This window comes from Saccopteryx leptura, chromosome 6 (assembly GCF_036850995.1).
Source record: "Saccopteryx leptura isolate mSacLep1 chromosome 6, mSacLep1_pri_phased_curated, whole genome shotgun sequence".
NCBI classification, from domain to species: domain Eukaryota; kingdom Metazoa; phylum Chordata; class Mammalia; order Chiroptera; family Emballonuridae; genus Saccopteryx; species Saccopteryx leptura.
In genome coordinates this window covers 171,686,275-171,692,680 of record NC_089508.1, presented here as the reverse complement: position 1 = coordinate 171,692,680, position 6,406 = coordinate 171,686,275, and the positions used below count along the sequence as shown (strand labels likewise).

General features: G+C 54.8%; 1 protein-coding gene across 1 annotated transcript in view; it reads left to right on the top strand.

Annotated features, from left to right (window-relative positions):
• PDGFRB (platelet derived growth factor receptor beta) overlaps positions 1–6,406 on the top strand; it is a 37,569-nt gene continuing 31,163 nt past the window's right edge. The window contains exon 1 of the mRNA XM_066388472.1: positions 1–460. The gene's annotated coding sequence lies outside the window, so the exon portion shown is untranslated. The remainder of the gene's footprint in view (positions 461–6,406) is intronic.

The following is a 6,406-nucleotide window of genomic DNA, read 5'->3' as shown; positions in this document are numbered from 1 at the left end:
GCCCACAGTGGTGTGAGCTCCGTTCAGGGGGCTGCCAGCAGCCCGCAGTCCTTGCCCGCCCCGTCTGGGACCCAGGATCACTCTGTGAGCAACTTGGAACGGGAGAGGAGGAGGACAAGGAAAGAGCCGGGCCCCTCTGACCAGCGCCGCCAGGCAGCAGCCTGTGTGGAGCGACACAGACAGCCTGACCCAGGGCGGCCCCTCCTGGCTACCCTGCTCCTCCCTAAGGATGCTTTGGGTCTGAGGCCACTCCTCACCCCTGCAGACCCCCACTCCCACCCTTCTCTTGAGGCTCCGGGAGCCTACAACAGTCCTTTCTGCCCTCCTACCCAGCTGCTGCCCCATTTCTAGCCAGCAAAGACTTTCTGATAACGGGAGAGGGCAGTGAGGAGGACTTCCTGGAGGGGGTGACAGCCCAGAGCCTGGAACCTTGCCCACACCAGAAGTCATCGGCAGCAAGGTAAGTGCTCGTGAGAGGGGAACCCCAATTCCTTGTCCTGTCCCTGTACCGTAACCTGTGCCTTCTCAAGCAGGTCAAAAATGGAAAATATTTTTAACAAAACCAGATGGGGAGAAACGGGAGGCTGTGGGCAATATCAGGGCTGGAGGAACCAATTTTGTCCTCTCTCCTGCTTGGGCTGCTTCTGGGGAGGGTGGCCCAGGCCTCCTCAACCCTGCCGCCCCTTGCCCACCTCAAATGACCCCCAGAGCTGTCCTGGTGCCATGCCAAGTGGGGCTCTCTAAAGCACAGCACTGCCTGTTGGGGGGGAGGGGAGCGGGGAGGGAGTGAGAAGGAAATTCGGAGATGGCAAGCAGGGCACACGGAACAGGGACCGAGCAGGGGACAGGGGACAGGGGACTCAGAGCCGTAGCTCTATCCCTCAGTCCAAGCCTTGTCCTTAAAAATCTGTTTTGGCTTTAGGCCAGTCAGCGGCCAGGCAACCTCTGGGGATTGAAATGGATTTGCAAATTTTCCAGATTCCTAAGATGTCCTTCCAAACCCCCAGTGGCTGGGAAAGTTCGAATGCGAGGGGCTGGGGCTTGGCAGGCCGTATCCACGCAGCTGGGGCTGGGGGTCTGGGACCCAGCCCTGGGGCCCCTCTGTGAAGAGATAGGGTCGGCCGCTGGGACCTTTCCCCTGGTCCCAGGCAGCTGCTCAGGCCCCCTGGCCGTCCCCCTCCTTCCACCCCTCTCTACGGGATCCTAAAAACATGAATCGGATCACGATTCCTGCGTGACTCTCCCGTGTAGAAAGGGCCCATAGAGAGCCCAGACTCCCAACCATGCCGCCTCTGATTGACGCTCACTGCATGCCAGGACTGTGTGGGGTGCTTTCCAAGTGTCATCTCCTGTACCGCTAAACAGCAACTCCGGAGGCAGGGACAGATTTTACTCATGCCTTTCGTGTAGGGAAACTGAGGCTCAGCAGCCACAACACTGTACCACACGGTACACTAGTAAGTGGTGAAGTGTCTGTAGGTAGTAAACTCCCTGCCCCATCACTCCAAACTGGGTCCTTGTGTTCCTTTTCTTTCCAGTCAGATCCCGGGGTTCCCAGAAGGAACGTGCATGATCTTGTCTGTGGACACACCCTGCACTTTCCCTTCGAAGATCCTTCCCACTCTACCTCCTCCAGGCAGCCTCCTCTGGTTCTTCCAGTCTCTCAAGTGCTTGCCATGCCCTTCTCACTGGCACCTTGTTGCGTGGACTTTTCTCTCTGTTTGTGTTCTGCCTGCACATCCGAGATCCTTCCAAAGCCCCCCTGCCCCGGCCTCACCATCTTGTGTTGTGTCCCCATGTCCCCCTGCTGGCAATGGGGCTGAGAAAATGTGCTGGGAAGGGAGGGGACACTGGCTGAAGACCTGTTCTCAGGTGTGAGACCAGAACCCAGGCCTCCTGTCTCCCCTGGGGCACCCTTCCGGAACCTTGTGCAGTTCCTCCAGACCGTGTTTTTCTGTGTCAAACAGGGAGGAGTGTCCTGTCTGCATCTGTGATCCCAAAGTGCACAGAGGCCTCTAGTGAGATCTTCTGAATCATGCAGTCCTCCTCTGCCTCTGAGCTGGACGGCCCTGAGTCCACAGCACTTGGGGACAGGAGGACCATGTTGGTCACTGTCATTAAGTGCTGATCCCATACCAGGCACAGAGCCTGGGACCTCACATACCTTGCAATCCCCACAGCAGGTCTTTGGAACCAGGATTATGTGCACTGCTTTGCAGACAAGGGAACCAAGGCTCAGAGTGACTTCCCCAGGGTCACATAGTAGAGTCCCCCGGTCTGCCTGAATATGAAAACTTGTTCCCCTTGCTACTCATGGGGTCCCTGGTCAGAGAAGGGGAGTCTCCATCCTCCCACAGAACCTCCCCTGGCTCCAGTGCCTCCAGCAGCAGAAAGTTCAGTGTCAGGCTTGACCTGCTCCCAGGTCTGTGTGGCCCCAGCCTCATCCTGAGTGAGGGCCATCTGGTCAACACTCTCCCCTCAGCGGTGCTCGGGCAGGCCTCCCTCCCCTGTGGGAAGAAGAGCCGAGACTTGTAATTGCCCACAGATGTGGGGCAGCAGAAAGCACCATGGATTCAGAGTCAGGAGACCTGGCACTTGCCCTGGCTCAACTCAGATCCATTGTCTGGCCAGGCTCAAGTGCCCATGTCTTCTTTCTGAGCTGCGTCTGTGTCTGGAGGGCAGGGAGCACCCCGGGTGACCAATGCCAGGTTTGGGCATCAGTTGACCATGCATTAGCCTCAGTTCGGCTTCTGGCTGACTGTGTGACCCTGGGCCGGTGCTCTGCCTCTCTGGTATCAGTCCCCAGCTCTGTCAGCAGCAGGACAGTATGTGGGCTCCATGAGCTAACTGTGTGGATAAGACACTTAGCATGGTCCCTGTACTTCATGGGTGGAACCTAACGTCATTGGCTAAGAAAGAGCCACTGCTCTCCCACCTCCTGCACAGAACAACTTGGCTGTGAATTTGGTCTGCAATCTGCCTGTGGAAGGGACCTAGACACCATGGTATTCTGAAAGCTCAGAACTTCCACCCCCCAGGCACAGCCTGGCTCTGAGATCAGCTGCCTTTGGGCTGAACGAGCAGACTGGGCGTTTTGCTCAGGACAGGCTACTGAGTATGGTGAAGAGGGAGCAAGGAAGGAACGGGTACCCAGACCTCCCTGAAACACATACATCCCCTGCCTACCCCATATTTTGCACATGAGTCGAACCCTGAAGTCAGTGGACCCTTGGAAGGGGGGAGATCTTTCTCCACTGTTTTTTGCAGGCTCCCACCCCCCACTCCCACCCCAGGAGCCTCCCCAGGGTCGAAGCTTGTAGCGCCTCAGCCAGAAAGCGGTATGCACAGGATGATATAACAGGGGCCAGCCCTTTTGGAGCACTTCCATTGTGCTTTACATCCATTACCGCCACGCTCATTGCTGTATTCCTCAGCGCTTAGAACAGGCCTGGCATTCAGTAAGTACTTAAATATTTGCTGAACTAATTTAATCATCACATCAACTTCTATGAGTAGACATAAGCTCTCTGTGTTTTACAGATGAGAAAATGTCCAGAGAGGTTAGGTCAGTTGCCCAAAGTCCAACAGCTAGGAATTTGTGGGGCCAGCACTTGCGCCTGGGTGTTTCTGACTCCAGCGCCTGATGAGAGGCTGGGTGGGGCCTGGGCTACCCCTTGGGATCCAGTGTAAATTCGGAGAATGTGCCTCGGTGGTGGGGGCCCCTCAGTGTTCCAGAGGTGGTCATCAGACCCTGGAACCCATGCTAGGTGCCTGTGGGTGAGTCAGTCTCTCGCTGGGCCTCAGTTTCCCTATCAGTAAAACAAGGAGATTGAATGAGACGATCCCTGAGCTCTTTCCAGCCCTAAAACTAAATTCCAGGATTCCAGGCCATGCCAGCCCGTATTGGAAGCCGCACAAGCCCTGTTGTGTACTCAGGGATCGTGCATATTTAACCTCACAGTGAAAGGGTTATTTTCTTACCCTTTGCCCACATGTCAGAGAAAGCAATCAGGATCGATGACCACTAATGGAAAACTGTTACCTGCAATAACTAGGAAGAACTTTCTGACAATTAAGAGCAGCCTGTTAATGCATTCAGCTTCTTAGGGAGCACCAAGGATGTGTTCATGCAGAGTCCCTGTGCCCGTTTTCCTGGGATGCTGAGGGAGGCGGGTGAGGAGGTGTGCCTGTCAGGGTCTGTGAGTGGCTGCTCTGGCCCTGTAGGTCTCTTCCAATGCTAATTCTTTTTGAACCTCATACACTCCGATTTCAAGAGGAAGCAAGGCATTGGCCCATGGTAGATGGACAAACGGTGAGGTCCAGAGGGGAGGGCATGGAGGCAGAGACCCGCCTCTGGGGGAAAGGGGCGTGAAACTCACACGCTATTGATTCCAGGGTAGCAGTCCAGCTCAAGTCCCTCCTGAGACTTCAGGCCTAGAGCCCTCAGGCAAAAGGGCTTCCTGAGCCCTCAGGCCAGACCCCAACACCACCCCCACCTTCCAGATGCTTTCTGGGCACCCGCCCCCAGTCTAGCGCAGGTAGTTGAAAATCAAAGTGTATGACTTTAGCTGCATTAATACCCTTTCCTCACCTCACTTCATTCAGATCAGGACTATTTGATGTCTCAGGTGCCCAAAACCTTTCATCTGCCAGAAGTACCAGCTTCTCCTTCCTGTAATGGGAAGGGTTGTCCCTTGGGACGTGGGGGCAGCAGGGCCAGGGGATCAGACAACTCCTGAAGGTCAGAGATGATAAGGTGGGAAACTGAGGCCCAGAACGGGGAGGGGGGGGTATGAACCTCGGGTTACACAGACTGCCAGCGATAGCACTGAGCCCAGGGCCAGCCTGCAGGCCTGGCCTTCCTCCTAGGCCACGGAGTGTGCTATACCTCCACCACCCACCTTGTGGTCCGCCCAGGGCTCAGGCTCCAGCTCTCCCTGGGGTGAGGCTACAGGGCACAGTTCGGGTTGAAGAAGAGCCACGCCATCCCAACAAGTGGTGGGAACCCCCCTGGGTAATTTTGTGAACCACAGAGCTTTTTGTCACATTGCTTCTCCATTCTGGCTATAATTTCCTTTTATATAAAATGGTGTATGGGGGGTGGGGTGGGGGTTGGTTAGGGAGCAGCACAGTGACCCTGGAGGCTCCATCCAGCTCCGCCTTTAACCCCTGAGAGCCCCTGACAGGTACAGAGAGATGGATAAACAGATTGGTGGATGGATGGAAAGACTGGTGAACAGATGGCTTCCCCTGTAGTCCAGGGAACGGAGGTGACTTCATGATCATTCAACCTGTGCGGTCACAGAGGCCTCTATGCTTACAAGGGCCCTGCACTTGACATCCTTAATCATTTTTTAACAAGGGCCCCCATGTTTTCATTTTGCACTTGGCTCCACAAATTTTATATATATATAATATATATATATATATATTATATATATATATATATATATATATATATATATATATATATATATATATAATACATATATAGCTGATCCTGCCAGGGAGTTCAGGTTGGGTCTGGGATGGCTTCATCTCCCTGCCTCCACTGTCCGCATTGTAATCCATGCCCTCCCACAAAATGCCAACCTGCTCCCGTCCCTCTCTGTAGCGGAGGCCTCCCACCCCATAGTGCTTGGAGTTGCCCATCCAGCAGCTAGCCCCCATCTACACTATCGGTGCCCTGAAAAGTGGCTTTTTTGTGCCTCCAGGACAAAGCCCAAATCCTGACCCAGCACTCTAAATCACTCCCAAAGTGACCTCTGCCCTCCTTCCCCGCCCATCGCCTACCTCTTTGCTGAAGAGCCCCGATTTCTAACCCAACAGATCTCTCTCTGCCATTTCTCCCAGATGCCTGAGATCTCCCACTTCCCTACCTGCTCACACAGAGCCCCTGTGCAATAATACCCTTCCCTGGCATCATCCACCAAGGAGTCTAAACCGGAAGGCCTAGCTCAAGGCCACCCCCACCTCCACTGGGACAATGGTACACATAACAGTTATCATCGACTGAGCACCTGCTGTGTGTCAGGTGCATTCACCATCATCTTTAACTCACAGCAAAGGAAGAGGAAGTCTCTTATGCCATTTTCCAGGAAATCGGGACTCAGAGAACTTAAGCTCAGAGGTCACAGTTGTGAGGGAGCAGGACTGGCACCTGGCCGCGGATTGGGTGGATTCAAGCTGGGATTGTTGCCCTGACCTGGCTGGGATCCCATGCACTTTCCCAAGTGGCATCCGGCACAGCATGCTGGCATCAGGGTTCCAATGGTCTGTCTGCCCCCTCGCTAGCCTGTCCCATCACCTCCCTGGAGGAGCAGGGTCACCTTCTCCTGCCCATCCCAGTTCCCCAGCCTAGTGAGTTCTTAGTTATGAAGGTCCTCAGCCCCAGGCCTTAGGATCA